Below are 16,870 nucleotides of genomic sequence, written 5' to 3'. Positions count from 1 at the left end.
AACCTCTCGGCGATATCCTTCTCGTGGGTCCTCCTAGGATGTCCAGTCTGATGCTCAAGTATCCTGGTGATACCAGCTAACATCTCCACGCTGGACCTCTCGAAAGCTGAGAGTGGTGGAGCTGGAGGTGGCGGTGGAGGCGGAGGTGCTGGTAGATCCTGACCACCCACATCGTGAACTCCACGTCTCGGCGGCATACTGCAATTCCCAAAAATCTCTCACGTAACCACATTGCAAAACTAAGTATTTAAATTTAAAATTCTTATAACATAAATTTAAGTGGAAATCTAACTCATGGGTCCCATTCATAAAACATAATTAAACTTATTTAAAACTCAAAGATCGGCAGTGCGACTTCTGAGCTCCACGTAGCAGGCTAGCTAACCCTCCAAAGACCTTGCTTTGATACCAACTGTAACGTCCCAGATTCGTCGACTATACTCACAGTATCAAGACGAGTCTTTTCAACGTGCTTATGTCCTCACTCACACTGAGAAAATTCTCAGGGGATCACCCATCCTATAATTGCCCCAAGGCAAGCACGCTTAACTTTGGAATTTTTATGTGATGAGCTCCCGAAAAGAGGATGAACCTTCATGATATGAGTAGTACCTATCAAACCTTTTTAAGCTCTCCTCAATTGTGCAGTCTCATACCTACACAGTCTCAGAATTCCTCTCATTTCGGCACGGAATCGGTTCATTTATGTCTCCTCCCTCCGCCTAAAAGCCTGCCAGGAGCTGCTCATTGTCCGTGCAATATCTTGGCACCGGCGACCACTCCCCGCCCTCTTATTAGCCCCAGGTGTCATATACCCACCAGCTTCCGCTTGGTTCGTCCTTGAACCATACCGTTCTAAGAGAGGTAAGCTCTAACACTAGATGAAAGGAATCAGACTCGAATTTTTTTTAAAATAATATATATGTTAAAAATAATTTTTTTCAAATAATATAATACATAATAAGTTGATTGTATGCTAACAATTTAAAATTCTCAAACAATTAAAGAAAATCCATGCACGGAAGTTAAATAACGTAAAATGCAGAAGATCAAATTTAAATGTCGAAACGCAAGCAACGACTACAGTTTCCAAAACCAAGCATGAACAGTGAAAATAGTAAACATGTGCGGAAATTAGTTTAATACAATCCTTAAATAAAATCTAATAAAGATACTAAAACATAAATACTACAAAGGTCACGGATACGCTAGCTAACTCCGGATGCTCAGAGGCCCTCGTCGTCCATCGAGACCACATCCTCCTAACTAACATCATACTCACCTGCATGCAATTTAGATCTAATGAGCCTAGAGGCTCAGCATGTTCTACCTTTAATAACAAATACTACATAATAAAATCGCATGCAAGCACATATCGTATAAAAATATCTTGAGGTATCTTATGCATGTATGCACGTAAAAATTTATGCATAATGCTGAGTCGTAAACATAACATCATCATAATCTTGATCATAATCATAATACTTAACATAATATGTAACATAATCATGGCATTTCATAATCATTAAAATCATTTTTTGAGTGGGTCATATCAGTGAAGTGTGACCAAAAACACAAGAGATTGATCAATCTATAAACAACGTATGTGGCGGCGAGATCCACCCAACCTTTTTGGTTTCCCTACGCCTTTAATGCCACTTCACCCAACCTTTGGAGATCAATAGGCCCATAAACATAAGTGCTACTTCACCCAACCTTTGGGGATCCATAGACCCTTACAAATAAGTGTCACAAATCACATAAACTTTTCAAAAATATTTTCTTCACATACCCATTATCTTATCATAAAATACGTGCATGATTCATGAACTTAAAAAAAATATCCTTTTCCTTAAAATTTTTGTCCGTAATATATATTTAATTCATATTTCAAAAAAATCATACTTATATCAAAATATACATATACATCTATTAAATATATATTCACGGACTATTTTATTTGTCATTTGTTAGTTCAAGTTGCTGCCTCCCTTAACTTAAGCCCTTAGAAGTCTGGCCCATTAATACTTACCCTTGCCAAAAATACTAAAACTAGCCCAATTATCCATAGATTTACCCAATTATACTAGATTGATCCAATACAATTAAATTTCCTCAAAGCCCAATTAATTCGGCCCATCAAGATTGGCCCAATAACTCTTTAATCTCATTACGCAAATTAAGGTCTATTCAGTTAAATTAGGCCCAAATAAAATTAATTAAATTAACAAGCCCAACTAAAAATTAATTCAAGCCTAAATATAATATTTAAGCCCAAATAATAAAATTCAAGCCCAATAAAATTTTTTAACACAAATAAACTTGGACTCCTAAATTAAAATAACCTGGCCCGAAATAAAATAACTCGGACCCAAACTAATAACCTATTACCCTAAACCACTTGACCCGATGCGGAACAGTCACCCAAAAGAGCCCTGCCCGAGCTCCCCAAATTGACCCAAGCAACTCACTCACCCAACTCACCCACAACTCACGCACCACACTATATCAGCCCATATTCTAACCACGTCCAGCCCTGCTCCGGCCACCCATGGCCGGAGCTCTGCCGGCAGGATCACCCTAAGGTCTTGCGAAACCACCTGACCAGGCCACGACTGGAGCCATGGCTTGCATGGCTCGACCGTGAGCCACAAAGTACCCTGCGCAGATACGAATGTCAATTCGAGTTGAGTTCGTCAGGCCAACCCGTCCCGCCATTAAAAAAATGGCGAGTTGGGTTGAAGAATTGGCCGTCCGTTTAGAGGCAGGCTAAAACGGGTTGGCCCATTTGGGCCGCGGGCTAAGGTAAGACGGGCCGGCCCGTCAATTATTTTATTTTTAAATTTTTTTTAAAATTTATATTATAATTAATTTTAAATATTTTATATATGATTGATAAGTTTTGAACAATTTATATTGTTTGAAATTTTTTATATATGATTATAAGTTCTAAATGACTTTTATAATTTATTATAATTTATGTTTAATTGATTAATTTTAAAAATTTATATTATTTATAATGATTTATTTATTTTGAATAAGTTTTTAAATATGTATTTCATTTATAATTGTTTATGTATGATATTTTTAATTCATTTTTAATTTTTTAATTTTTTTAATTTTTGGTGGGTTGGCCTGCCCAACCCATGACGGGTTGGGTTGGGTTGCGTTGGTTTGGGCTGGGATATTCTCAACCCGCCATCAATTCGGGTCGGGTCACCCCGCCCCGCATGATAGCGGGGTCGGGGCGGGTCGGGGCGGGCCGAGGCTGGCCGGCCCGAATTGACATGTTTATGCGCAGATCACACACCCCACCATCAGCAGTCCACTACAAAACTCATCGGCCCCTATGCTCCGACCGCCCATGGCCGGAGCCTTACTGGCAGGATCACCCCAAGGTCCTGCAAAACCTCCTCGACCCAGCCCTGGCTTGAGCCATGATGTACATGGCTCGGCCGAGGGCCACAACTCCAACTCAAAAATTCTGCGCAACTCCCCTGCGCACAGCCACACATGTTCACGTTGGCCTCATAACTTAGCCACTACCAGGCCACGCTCCACCTAAAAACCAGCCCTGAACAAACCTAACTAACCACCCAAATAGGGCCAGTAGCTGCTCGAACCAACTTGGACAGAAAACCAACAAGAAATCGAGCCATCAATGCAAAAACGCGAAATGATGAATAATATCTTAACTATTGAGCTACCAAACCACATACAATGAAACAAATCATGATTTTTAACATGAAAAGCAGAGAGTTTACGATCTAAATGGGTGAGAAGCAGAAGATAGATCATGTCTTAGCTCAAGAATAAGAAATACGGGTGCGTAGCTTGCAATGGGACGATCGGAATGCTTAAAATCCAAGAAATTTTCTTCAATTTTGTGAGGTGAGTGCAAGGTGAGGGATCTGCAGCCTCCAGATACTTCTTGAGCTCCAAGAAAACGAGAGGATAAGGGGATAGAATGAGTTTAGGGCGTGCAATTTGGTTTAAAAGTTAATGGGATTAGGGACTTGTAATTAAAAATTGTTAAGGGGCTTTAGAATAAAATAACTCTAGCCCAAAATAAAATTTTTGGGCATTAAAATTGCTAATTTTCGAAATAATTAAAAGCCCAAATTTTAGAATGCCCTAAAGCCCTTAAAATAACTTATTTAGGTGAATAATGGACTTTTAATATATTTATACACATAAAACCTAAATTTTTATATAAAATAAGTCTTAAAATAATTATTTTAGGCTCTTAAAAATCCTATGCACAAATTTTGATAAAACCTTTATCTCGATCGCCCACTGTCCCACCTACACGCTCGCAAATCAACTTTCCGTCAAAAATTCATAACGCTCAAAATACTCGGGCTAAATATCATAAATAAATTTAAAACAAATAAACATGTCACGTAAAAGTCAATTTAACCCCTTAATTTATTTTTAAAATAATTTAATTCTTATAATTATGCATACGGTTTAATGTAAAAGAAATTCTAGGTGTTAAACCAGCCTTTCATTAGCAATTGGTTCTCCAAGAGTGAATGATTCAGTGACTCTCGAAGATGCTGATCATATTCAGATATTTTTTCATCATTATTCATCCTGAGATTTTCAAATTTGGAATTCAACAACCTCATCCTTGTTCTCTTGACACTTTCAGGACGTTCACAATGCTCTTGAAGAGTGTCTCATGCATCCTTGGTAGTAACACTGTCAGAAATAAGCCCGAACATTCTCATGTCCATGCTGGAGAATATAGGGTGGATAGCTTTAGCATTAAAACTTGAGATTTGTACCTCCTCGGATGCCCACGTGGTTTCTGGTTTTATGATATAGTTTCCATCTTTTTCCACAATCTTTGGTGTCGTCCAACTGGTAATTATACTTTTACATGCACGTCCATCCAAAGCTTTGATCGTAAAGCACATCTTTGTCTTCCACAAAGCATTATTCGTACCATCAAGAACTGGAAGTTTCAAAAACGAGTTTGTTGTTTTAGATGAGTCCATATTCTTCCCTGAAAATAAAAATCAACCAGGATCAGTTCTTAGAGTATCAAGAATGTGGCTCTGATGCCACTTGTAAGGAATAATTGGTTGCACATAATATCAGATTCAGATGTTGTCACTAGGTGTTGCAACATCTAAAATAACATGCAGCAGAAATATATATAAACGTGATTAAAATAAACAATCAACCAAATAAAAAAAACTCAAATATTTAAGTAAGAGTATAAAATACTCTTGCAGCACCTCGGGGAAAAACTTTCACTAGAAAATGAATCAAAGAGTTTTACAAACCCTAAAACTAGTGAATTATTGTAAAAGAAATTTTCTCAAACATATGAGAAAATAAATAACCAAAACATCTCCTAATAATTATATACGAAATAGAAAAAATAAAAACAAAATAAGGAGAAGAATTTTTTATGCCAAAACACAGTGGGAGCAACAACACTTTCAATCACCAATCTTCAAGTGATGACCAAATTTTCAAGTCAATCAAAGAACACGACCACAACTTGAGCTTCAGAAAATCTTCAGTTTTCTCTCAAGATGCACGTCCATATGCTCTTTGAAAATCTCTTATTGGTCGTCTCTACTTTTTTTCTACACGCCTTCTTCTTAAATATAAGCAAAAGAATCCTTCTCTTCTTTGTTTCCAGGCGAGTGATTCTTATCAAAATGTATTGATCTCATTCCTTTTGATCAAATCAAATCTACAGAGATAAGGAAAATATCACTAAGATATAAGATAAATAAATATTATCATAAATACAATAATATCTCAAGTCTACTAACATAGAAAATAAATAACATTAAAGTTTATATCCAAGAAAAACAAAAGACTTAAATAAATCTTTTTAAAATTAAAGGATTTTAGGAAATAAATATTCTCTTAAGATGCTGTGAGTTTAGTGTTGTGTTTAGAAATCTTTTTATCTCCTGAAAATCATTTGAAAAACTTTTTGAAAAATTTAGTACGAGGGTGCAGCATTTGAGGATGGAAGAACCCCAAGCGTATGGGACACCTATTCTCATTCTGGTTTGAACTTCATTTTCTTCCTACAGCTGTTGTGAAACTCTACAAGGAAAAATATAAGGTAAAATTTCTGATTTTGTACTGATTATTTTTGGTCGATGAATCTATTTGGTTTTATTCTAGAGTCCTCAAGTCCATATTCATGTTTTATCAAATGACATGTTAGTGTAAATCTGTGTTTATGGTGGCTTCTAAAAAAACATTTGTAATTTATGAAGAAATGTAGCGTAAGATAAGCTAATGTTTGTTTGAGTTGGTGAGATCTTGTTGTCTCAAGGCGGACATTTTTCAATGCAGGTCACACAGTAAGGTTATGTTGGATTTAACATCTATAACATGTGGATGGTTCCTTACACCAATTCAAAAGAGGATGTAATAGCAACTCAAAGAGATAATGATTTTTATACGGGTTGGTAAGATATATGGAATGTCCTTGTAATTAAAAAAATTTATTTTTTACTAATTCTATGCTCCTCCCCAATATCTTTAATCATCCCTCGGCATTGACAAAAATTTCATCATAGATCTTACTTGTGCACCTGTAGGTTACTTGATCCCCCGATTTTTGAAGATAATCCTGAAATAGTGAAAAAGAATGCTAGGATAAGAATTCCAGATTTCACCAAGGATGAGTTGGAGCAAATACAGGGTTCCATCAACTTCTTCGGAGTGAACCAATACACAACTGTTATTGTCAAGGACTATCCCGCTGCCCTTCAAACAGATAACAGGGATTTAATGGCTGACATGGCGATCGAGTTAAAATGTATGTATGAATTCTACGATTAACTTGTCCCTACTCAATTTTTCTTGAAATTGATCTCAAGATTATCTGGCCTCCTCGCACAATCACGCCATTCCCTTACATGTATCATCATAGCTTTTCCTATGTTCGTTTCTTTAGAAATATTGAACTTTGGAATTGCTCTTTGAGGCACCTTACTTTGTTCACACATGTACCTGTCTATGTGGACTGATATTTTAAGTTTCCAAAATACACTTACTCTTTAGTTTCATTTTTCAGTGGTTGTAGATGACAAACACCCTTTGCTGCTGCTAGATGAGGTGAATTTGAGATGCAATTTTGTCCATATCTCTCTATTTCTTTGTAAATAAGGTGCAATCATGGTGGTTTTTTCTTATTTTTATTTTATTTTTGTTTCAATATTTATCCGGTGCAGCCGTGGGGTCTTTATGGATTGCTGGAGTATATAAAACAAGTTTATGGCAATATTTCTATTTATGTCCATGAAAATGGTTCTCTTTCTGACTTTCAAATTAACATCCGTGTTTTCACACCAAACAAGAACTTACAGCTATTTGTATAATTACAAAGAGGGGATTTAAATTTTCCTCTTCAATTCATTCATGAAAAAAAAAGTTATGTTTGAACTATTTCACAGGTCAGAAGGCACGACGCAATCAAATTTTGGATGACACCACGAGGTTTGAGTATTTGCATGGTTACATTGGGGAATTGCTTGATGCTATGAGGTAATCCGACACAAATTCTAACCGAGCACTTTGTAAATATGGGATAGGAAAACATTACAATCTTCTTTATTTTTCTTCTTGAGTTTATTTATTTATTTTTTTGAAATGATCTTGAGTTTATTTTTTGTTCTCTATTATTCTCGATATTTGATCAACTCACATTCTTGTGTCTTTAATGAACCTGAGCTTTTTCTGATAGAATTGTATTGTATTTTGACAATCTAGCTCCTGGATAATGATGCTTTGATTATAAGACATCAACAACATTACTTCAAAACTTGAAGATAGATACTCCATTCCTGCAGTTACCTTTTATGACTTCGAGCAGTTGACATCTGTTGATGTATGTTTCTGTCAGATCGATTGGGAATAGAGAACGGATCAGATTGAAGTCTTTGGGCATATGAGTTCTTCAGATAATTTCTGTTGGCAGATCGATTGTCTGAAGAGTTTGGTGCTTGGTGCAAGGAAGCAGATCAAACTATGAGGATAGATCAATTGCATTAAGAAGCAGATAACTTATCGGGGTTGGACCATGTTAACTTTAAGATTGAGCCTTATTGAGTTGTTGATCTAAAGCTCAAGAAGAAAGTCGGTGTAATTTTCTATATAAGCGGATGAAAGCTAGCTGTATCACATAACAAACATAACAGATTCTTAAATCTCCAGAAAAAGATTTCGAAAGAGAGGAGAAGAGAGAATTCAGAGAGAGAGAACTGGGGCGCAGATTGTGTTGGGAAAAATTCAAAGTATTGAAGTTTGAATTGAGTCTGTATCTAGCGTTAGAATTTTCTGATATGGTTCTGTAATAAGCTCTTGTTTGAGCTTGGATTTCTCTTGTTTGTGATTAATAAAACTGTTGGTGTTGATATCCCGTGTACGTAGGCAAATTTCTTGCCGACCACGTAAATACTTGTGTTGTTTAATCTCTTTCGAATGAGTTGGTGTTTGATCTATGTTGTGTGTTCTTATTCAATGTAGGGATTGTGTTCTTGAGTTGCTGTGTGTGTGTGTGTGTGTGTTTTCTTGTTAAAGTTCTCGGAATATCGAGTTTGTTCTGATTGATTCCTAACAAGTGGCGCTGTCCGTGGGAAACTAAGCAATGATGGTGGGATCAATGAAATTTTATATTGAGAAGTTTACTGACAAGAACGATTTCTCGCTATGGAGAATCAAGATGCGAGCGATCCTGATACAACAAGGATTGGTGGAAGCCCTCAAGAAGAAGGAGGAGATGTCTGACGATATCAAGAACAAGGATGAATTGCTCGAAAAAGCACATAGTGTGATAATTCTCTGTCTTGGTGATAGACCTCTTCGAGAGGTGGCGAGAGAAGAATATGTAGCGGCTGTGTGGCTTAAGCTTGAGAATTTATACATGATGAAATCTCTGGCTAACCGTTTGTACATGAAACAGAGGTTGTATTCCTTTGTGATAAAGGATGATAAGAATCTTGAAAACCAGATCAAAGAATTCACCAAGATATTGGATGATTTGGAGAATATAAAAGTAAAGCTTGAGGGTGAAGATCGGGCTTTGATACTTCTGAATGCACTTCCTAAAACTTATGAGAACTTTAGGGATGCATTTCTCTATGGAAGAGAACAGACGATAACCTTGGAAAAAGTTATATCTTCTATTCAATCCAAGAAACTTCAGAGAAAGTCAAACACTAACACCGAATCACATGGAGAGGGTCTTATGATAAGAGGCAGAAGTGACAAGAGGACATCCAATGGGAAATATAGGCCAAAATCCAGATCGAAGAGTCAAGGAACGAGGACATTATGAAGGCAAAGCTCGAGAATAATCCATCTTACATTTGGATGTCACTCATATGGAGTCGAGGCCTACTTGATAGAGGCCTCATGTGGCGAGTGGGTAATGGAGAATCAATCAATATTTATGAGGATAAGTGGATACCGAGTTTGCATTCGAGTCTAAGGAGCCATGGAGCCCAGTGGATTCAAGATCAAAGAGTAAGCTTGTTGATTAAATATGGAGCATGGGATGAGGAGCTCTTAGCGTCTAGCTTTGATGTATATATTGCTAAGGAAATCTCTAAAATACCGCTTAATTCAGCAATTTCTGCGGACGTTTGGTTTTGGCATTTTGATAGAAAAGGTCAGTACACTGTGAAAGATGGGTGCCGATTCCAAAGAGGACTTTTTGATGCCCTGGTGAACCAATCGAATTATCCTGATGAGAATTGGTGGTCTTTCCTTTGGAGCCTCTCAATACCTCAGAAAGTAAGAATTTTCTTGTGGCATGCAACTCACGATTGTATCCCGACAAACCTGAACTTGTCACGGCATCATGTCCCAGTTACTAGTGCTTGTTATCTTTGTGCTTCCCCGTACGACTCAACTTCTCATTCTCTATTCCGTTGTGCTACCATAAATCATTTGTGCAAACACACTTTATACGTTAAACTGCTGAAATTAGTGAAACAAGAAAACATGCTCAATCTTTGTTTATGGATTCGTAACAATTTGCAGAAATCATAGTTCAAAGAGTTCATAATGCATGGTTGGGAAATTTGGAAAGAAACACAAAAATTTCTCCATGGGGACAAAACTAAATCACTGCCAGAAGCCATATCTTGGAGTCTCCCATTTCTTACAGATTTTCGAAAATCCATAAAAAGGGTAGCAATCTATGAAGTAGAGTCGAGACTTCATCGTGAGACGAAGTGGGAACCTCCAGAGATGAGTAGGTTCAAACTAAATACTAATGCTTGTATTAACGAGAACCTGAATAGAGATAGCATTGGTGGAGTCATGCGTGATCGACAAGGACGATTATTATTGGCTTTTGGTAAACAAATTAATCAACCAATTTCGGTTGTCCATGGTGAGCTACTAGCTATCCTTGAAGGGATCAAGCTTATTTATGATAGGAACTTTGAGGATGTCCAGGTTGCCACGGATTCAATTTTGGCTATAAAAGCAGTTACAGCTACTCAGGTAGATTTGGGCTACACAGGAGTTTGTGTTACAGAAATCAAGAGAAGATTGACGGTTCCTGCTATTTCGGATTTTATACATGTAAAACGTTCTGCAAATTCTGTATCACATACAATTTCTATTTTTGCTTCTCAATCCCAATCATCTTTTGTTTGGATGAATGGTGATTTTCCTTCGTGGTTGATACAACTTGTACTGGATGATTATAATATATAAGATTACGAGTTTTCCTCAAAAAAAAAATATAACAGAATAGAAATTTGGGGAATCTAAAGTGTTTTGCATGTCATAAGATTGGGCATCATAGGAGAGATTGTCCTGAAAGAAAAGGGTAGCAGCAGGAAAAACCCAAAGATAATGGTACTCTGGCCGTAGCTTCAGATGGATATGACTCAAAAGAAGTATTGGTAGTTTGTAAATATGATGTAAACCACGAATGGATACTGGATTCAAGATGCTCTTTTCACATGTGTCCTATAAGGTCCTGGTTTGAGAAGTTTGAGGAATCTGATCAGGACATGGTATTGTTGGGAAACAATCAATCATGTAGGATAAAAGGCTCTGGGAATATCAAAATAAGGATGCATGATGTGATTGATAGAGTACTCATGAATTTGAAGTTTGTGTCTGATAGTATTGTTTTGTTTGCATATTTTAGTGTCATTTTGTTAGTGTTTTGCATGTGTTCTTGTGTCTTTGTTCATGTTTTATTTTAGTTTTGTTTTATGCCATGCATTTAGCTACATAACATATTCCCGGTTCAATGTGTAGGAAATGTCATACTTTTATGAAGAAGTCGGATTTGACCCAGTGCGCTCGATCGGACAAACTCATAGGATCGAGCGCATCCATAGAAGAAGCAAGTCAGAAGACTCGCCAATTTCCATGCGCTCGATCTCACCAACTCATAGGATCGAGCGCGGTCGAGAAAATTTCAAGACAGTAGGTTCAACAATTTCCGTGCGCTCGATCGGACCAACTCATATGATCGAGCGCGCGAGTCATGCAGAGAAAAAAAATAGAATTTCGGAATTTTTAAATTTGATTTTGCGGGCTTTATTTCGTGGGCTTTCAAAGCCATATAAAAAAGAGGTCTTTGGACGAGAAAGAGGGATTGGAACGCAGAGATTGGAGACGGCTAAAGAGAGAAGAAACATCTGGCGGCTAGGTTTTATCTTTCTTGTTCTTAGATTAATTCTTTCTTAGTACTTGGTTAAGGAAGACGAATCCCTTGATTTTATTCACTTTGTGAGATTTTGATTGTCAACATTTGATTTTTATCAAGTATCAAGAGTTGTTCTGGTTTATTTCATGCTTGTGTGTTTGATTATTAGATTGATCACCTGATTATTCTTTCGTACAATCTACCGCTAAATTAGAATTCATATCCGTAATTGTTTGAATCATCTAATTTGTGAAGCAACTGCGTTTAATATTTTCTGCTGTTGAATTTGTTAAATCATAGGAACAACAATTGACTAGGCTAAATACATCCGCTGGTGCATGTGTTGTCTAGATTCATCAGTTTCACTCATTTGAATGCTATCGTGGATTTAAATCTAATTGCTGGTATTGGGTTAATTTATGGGGTAAGGGTTAACTTAGAACGCTGGTGTCTAGTTAACTAAAATTAAGGTGAAACAGGAATTAAATTTCCAATGATGAATATTCAATGTGAATTAATTATTTTTAGAGAATCGATGATCGAGTGAATAATTTCAATGGTGTAGTCGACCGATACGAAGGCTTGTTTTTAATTGATTTCTCTACTTTAATTTAATCTTGCATGTTAATTTATTTAAATTCCAAATCCCCTTTTATTTATTTCCAGCATTTTTTAAGAACACAAATAAATTTCATTTTCCTCATGGGAACGATCTCTACTCTCGCTACTACATGTTTATTTAGTTAATCTGAGTTGGGTTAATTTTGGTGCGACACGACTAAGCGCTGCCAAATTTTGGCGCCGTTTCCGGGGAAGGCGTTTAATTTATTTGTGTTTTTGTTTTTATTTTTTTATTTTATTATTCCTCCTAGTGCTACTCTGGTTTGTTCGTGCGTGCAGGTGAATCTTCAGAAGAAGAAGAATTTTCATACGACCCAGAGATAGAAAGAACATTACATAGGTGAGGACGATTCTCATGGTGTAATACTTCGAGATGTCAAATCGACAAGTATTCACAATTTTTATCCAGCAACACGGGGAGCCATTCTACGTAGCATGGAAGAGATTCAATGATTTAGCAACCATCTTCTGGTATCATGATTTTTCTAACTATTCTCTCCTTACATATTTTTTTAATGTTTTGGATGCAGTGACAAGAAGATGGGTAATTGATGGAGCTTTCACAACCGGTATTTAAATATTTTTCCGAGATGCTGATACCATGAGACACCTGTTGGATGATATGGCAGAGTTTGACTATTACCGGTATTCGCAATCTCAATACCCGGATTTTACAGACCAACCATTTGAGCTTCAAAAGGAGGAGGGAAGTTGTTCGAAGTTGATCTTACATCCGCTAGAGGACATAATGAGCAAGCTTGTGGCATCGACTGAGGAAGTTATAGAAGATATAAAAAATTCTGGATATCACCTTGTGGAGCACATGGAGAATATCAAGAGATCAATTCCCCAGGAACACCAAGAACAAGAAGTGAAGCAAGATACTCAAGCAGTGACCAACCCGATTTGGTTCGATGAAGATGACTCAGAGAACCAGGATTGGGAGTGCGAATAAAATCATGCTGAAGATTTAGGGGCGTTTGAGTCTTCTCTTCTTATTGAACCGTAGTCGGAAGATGTTATAGAAGAAATAGGGTGTGATGGAAATATATTGCCACTCGAGTTTGAGGATGACGGAGTTCAAGAGTCTATCGATATGAGCTCATCGATAGTATTATCATACACACATCCCCAAGATCTTTCCCTTCCATCAATCCTAGTTTCAAAAGATTTTGGCTTCCAAGAGCCCGTAGAGATGTTATCTTCCCATGTTTACCAGCTACTTTGGAGTGTTGTTGAGGTGACGAGCTTAATTTGTATATATCTGGCCAAGATTGAGGGCATGTGGAACCAAGACCCATTTGTGGTGTCATATGACACTTATTATGGGCGTCAGCCGCTCTTTGAGCAGTGCTTCTGATAGTCAAGCTGACGACTGAAAATCAAGCGCTGGCTGGGAGGCAACCTAGTGTCTTTTCCCTTTATTTTGTTTACTTTGTTTATTGTTTTATTTTCTTTGTTTTCAGGAACCTCGCCGCCCCATCTTCGGTACAATTTTCAAGAGGAGTCTTCCATTATTCAGCCTGAGGCCAACGAGGATGACAACGCCAACACCTGAACCAGGGGAGTTTTGTTTTAATTTTGCACCTCGTTATCATTTTGTTATTTGTGTTGTGTGTTGTGTTTTTAGTGCTAGAGCATTGAGGGCAATGTTTCATTTAAGTATGGGGGGGTGCATTCATTACATTCATTGCATTCATTTTGTTTTTGTTTGTTTCGTATGCATAAGTAGGATGATGATTTCTAGCCTATGAAGATGAAGTTGAAAGAAATTGAAATTATTTTTAAAAAAAAATTGTACTCTTGATTGGACATGAGAAACCATAGGTTGATTGTTGAATATTTTAAGCACGCATGTTTAACTGGTGAAGTGTAGTGATGTATTAGATATTGTGGATGTCTGTTGGACCATTGCACGACAATAGGTGTCTGTGGAACTTGATAGTGCTTGAATTTTGATGATCTCTTTGATATGATATATACTTGCTTGGGCGCACCTTAAAATGTTTTGTTTTATGAAAAAGAAAAACAATTTTTGGAAACAAATTAACTCCATCCGGGTTGCGAGCAAGATGTTTGAAATTCTATTCATCTTGTTGGTGGCTAAGTATGCGGATTACATGGGGTTAATCTTTTGAAAAAAAAAAAGAAAATAAGACTTTAATTCCATCCGGACTGTAAGCAAGGAATTGAAATTCTAATGCCCTTGCTTATGGTTAAGTTTGCGGGTAAAATGGGATTAAATAATTTTTTAAAACATTTTGAAATAACAATTCCATCCGGGCTTGAAATGTGAATGAAATTTTATTCATTGTTTCATAGCTAAGTTTGCGGACCTAATGGAGTTGTAGTTTCATCCGGGCTATAGACGAGGGGATTGAAATTCGAATCCTATCTAGTTATAGCTAAGTCTGCGGGTAATTATTGGGACTTTAAAATGTCGGGTGCAAAATCCGATGGTGCGTAATTATATCTCAAGAGAGTTGTGTTGTGTTGATATATTGTTGAGAGGAGAGTTCTTGATTGTGAGACTTGCACTGAATTGTCTTAGGTCGGCAAATAGTCTTGAGGCTTTGTCTTTTGAAGTTTCATGTAGCTGGGGTAACATGTCACACACGCACGTTCGCATTTGACTGAAGGTGTATCATTGATAATCGAGAGTAGTAGTGAGTTTGTTTTTTGTGGGAAAACTTCTCTGAGGCTATATTATGCATAATCGTCCTTGCTTATGTGTTTGTTGTGTTTCATTTTGTTTTGCATGACTTACTCGAGGGCGAGTAAGGAGTAAGTATGGGTATTTGATAGTGTTGTTTTGTTTGCATATTTTAGTGTCATTTTGTTAGTGTTTTGCATGTGTTCTTGTGTCTTTGTTCATGTTTTATTTTAGTTTTGTTTTATGCCATGCATTTAGCTACATAACATATTCCCGGTTCAATGTGTAGGAAATGCCATACTTTGATGAAGAAGTCGGATTTGACCCAGTGCGCTCGATCGGACAAACTCATAGGATCGAGCGCGTCCATAGAAGAAGCAAGGCAGAAGGCTCGCCAATTTCCATGCGCTCGATCTCACCAACTCATAGGATCGAGCGCGGCCAAGAAATTTTAAGACAGTTGGTTCAGCAATTTCCGTGGGCTCGATCGGGCCAACTCATAGGATCGAGCGCGCGAGTCGTACAGAGAAAAAATAGAATTTCGGAATTTTAAAATCTGATTTTGCGGGCTTTATTTCGTGGGCTTTCAAAGTCATATAAAAAGAGGTCTTTGGACGAGAAAGAGGAATTGGAACGCAGGGATTGGAGACGGATAAAGAGAGAAGAAACATCTGGCGGCTAGGTTTTATCTTTCTTGTTCTTAGATTAATTCTTTCTTAGTACTTGGTTAAGGAAGACGAAACCCTTGATTTTATTCACTTTGTGAGATTTTGATTTTCAACGTTTGATTTTTATCGAGTATCAAGAGTTGTTCTGGTTTATTTCATGCTTGTGTGTTTGATTATTAGATTGATCACCTGATAATTCTTTCGTACAATCTACCGCTAAAATAGAATTCAAATCCGTAATTGTTTGAATCATCTAATTTGTGAAGCAACTGCGTTTAATATTTTCTGCTGTTGAATTTGTTAAATCGTAGGAACAACAATTGACTAGGCTAAATACATCCGCTGGTGCATGTGTTGTCTAGATTCATTAGTTTCACTCATTTGAATGCTACCGTGGATTTAAATCTAATATCTGGTATTGGGTTAATTTATGGGGTAAGGGTTAACTTAGAACGCTGATGTCTAGTTAACTAAAATTAAGGTGAAACAGGAATTAAATTTCCAATGATAAATATTCAATGTGGATTTATTATTTTTAGAGAATCGATGATCGAGTGAATAATTTCAAGGGTGTAGTCGACTGATACCAAGGCTTGTTTTTAATTGATTTCTCTAGTTTAATTTAATCTTGCATGTTAATTGATTTAAATTCCAAATCCCCTTTTATTTATTTCCAGTATTTTTTTAAGAACACAAATAAATTTCACTTTTCTCGTGGGAACGATCTTTACTCTCGCTACTACATGTTTATTTAGTTAATCTGAGTTGGGTTAATTTGGGCGTGACACGACTAAGCGCTGCCAGTGCCCGAGTTGAAGAGAAACTTGATATCATTGGAAAATCTTGATGCTCAGATATATTCATTCAAATCAGGAGCAGGAAGTCTCTCAGTATATAAAGGGTCTCTGGTTATAATGAAGTCTGTCAAAATAAACCTCCTATATGTACTACAAGGTGATACAGTCACATGAAGTACATCAAGTATTCAGGAACAGCAAGACAGAACCAAGTTATGGCATTTGAGGCTTGGACATGTAAGTGAGAAGGGATTACATGAACTGTCTAACTAGAGTCTGTTGGGTGGAGACAAGATCGAATCACTGGAGTTGTGTGATAGTTGTGCTCTTGGGAAATAAAAAAAGTATCATTTGGACAAGAAAGTCACACAACTGAGCAACCATTGGCCTACATTCATTCAGATCTATGGAGTCTTTCTCGGACAAAAACTCATTGTGGAGGCAGATATATACTTTATAAATTTGATAG

At 37.0% G+C, this 16,870-nt stretch overlaps 1 long non-coding RNA gene across 1 annotated transcript; it reads right to left on the bottom strand.

The window, feature by feature from the left end:
• Positions 1 to 1,078: 1,078 nt before the first annotated feature.
• On the bottom strand, positions 1,079 to 3,942 carry LOC140892803 (uncharacterized). Its single transcript, XR_012152917.1, has 2 exons — positions 3,765 to 3,942; positions 1,079 to 1,282 (listed from the first exon to the last, which is right to left on the bottom strand). It is a non-coding gene; the product is annotated as an uncharacterized lncRNA (long non-coding RNA).
• Positions 3,943 to 16,870: the final 12,928 nt, after the last annotated feature.

Source organism: Henckelia pumila, chromosome 3 (genome assembly GCF_033568475.1).
Source record: "Henckelia pumila isolate YLH828 chromosome 3, ASM3356847v2, whole genome shotgun sequence".
Lineage (NCBI taxonomy): Eukaryota > Viridiplantae > Streptophyta > Magnoliopsida > Lamiales > Gesneriaceae > Henckelia > Henckelia pumila.
Note: the sequence above shows the minus strand (reverse complement) of the source record. Positions and strands in the feature narration are given on the sequence as shown.